Here is a 1,278-nt window from a genome sequence, read left to right on the forward strand (position 1 = left end):
TCGTTCTTCACTCTCTTTATATTACCCGCGGGGAGCGCAGCAACCAAGGTGCATATTATCATATAGAAACAAGCGAAGCGTAGCGATTCGTACTACCGGAAAAGTTTCGCTAACCGGCAGGCAATAGAGTCCGTCGATATGCGCAAGCAAGCGTAGCGAATCACATAGATAAGCCCCTACCTGCCAGCGCGCGGATAGATAGGGCGAGCGAAGCGCGAAGAGGATGGATGTCTGAGCGGTTGAAAGAGTCGGTCTTGAAAACCGAAGTATTGATAGGAATACCGGGGGTTCGAATCCCTCTCCATCCAGGAAGTCATAAGTTAATATATATGTAGAGTTTGTTTGCACCTAAAATGTTGTAAACACGAGAAATTCCTGAAACAGGCGAGAGACAAGAATACGTGTACAAAATAATATTTTGTATTAATGATTTTGGGGTTACAATCTCTTTGTAATTTGGTCCTCTGATTCTATCTTCGTAGGGTGTGGGTTTGTGGATGAGTTGTTGATCCAAAGGGCCGTCGGGGCTTGATCTAAGGATGCACAGCTGATGAATGGATCTTCAAGGGGCGTTGGGCTTGATCTTGAAGGTTGATGGATGAACGGATCTTCAAGGGCTTTTGGGCTTAATCTTGAAGGATGAACGGATGTGTGGATTTGTTGAGGTTGTTGATCCAAAGGGGCCGTTGGGGCTTGATCTTAGGATGAACGGATCTTCAAGGGCTTCTGGGCTTAATCTTGAAGGTTGATGGATGAACGGATCTTCAAGGGCTTTTGGGCTTAATCTTGAAGGATGAACGGATGTGTGGATTTGTTGAGGTTGTTGATCCAAAGGGGCCGTTGGGGCTTGATCTTAGGATGAACGGATCTTCAAGGGCTTCTGGGCTTAATCTTGAAGGATGAACGGATGTGTGGATTTGTTGAGGTTGTTGATCCAAAGGGGCCGTTGGGGCTTGATCTTAGGATGAACGGATGATGAGCGATGAACACTTTCTTCAAGGGCCGTCGGGGCTTGATCTTGAGTTGGTGGAAGTTCTTCAAGGGCGTCGGGGCTTGATCTTGAAGGTTGATGGATGATGAACGATGAACGGATGTGTGGATTTGTTGATCCAAAGGGGCCGTTGGGGCTTGATCTTAGGATGAACGGATCTTCAAGGGCTTCTGGGCTTAATCTTGAAGGATGAACGGATGTGTGGATGATGAACACTTTCCTCAAGGGCCGTCGGGGCTTGATCTTGAGTTGGTGGAAGTTCTTCAAGGGCCGTCGGGGCTTGATCT

The 1,278-nt window shown here is 47.3% G+C and overlaps 1 non-coding gene across 1 annotated transcript; it reads left to right on the top strand.

The window, feature by feature from the left end:
• The first annotated feature begins 221 nt into the window (after positions 1-221).
• TRNAS-UGA lies at positions 222-308 on the top strand. The gene has a single exon. It is a non-coding gene; the product is annotated as a tRNA-Ser (tRNA).
• Positions 309-1,278: the final 970 nt, after the last annotated feature.

Source organism: the organism of the source record quoted next, unplaced genomic scaffold, assembly GCF_019419815.1.
Source record: "Pyrus x bretschneideri cultivar Hongxiangsu unplaced genomic scaffold, Pyrus_bretschneideri_v1 Contig20, whole genome shotgun sequence".
NCBI classification, from domain to species: Eukaryota; Viridiplantae; Streptophyta; class Magnoliopsida; order Rosales; family Rosaceae; genus Pyrus; species Pyrus x bretschneideri.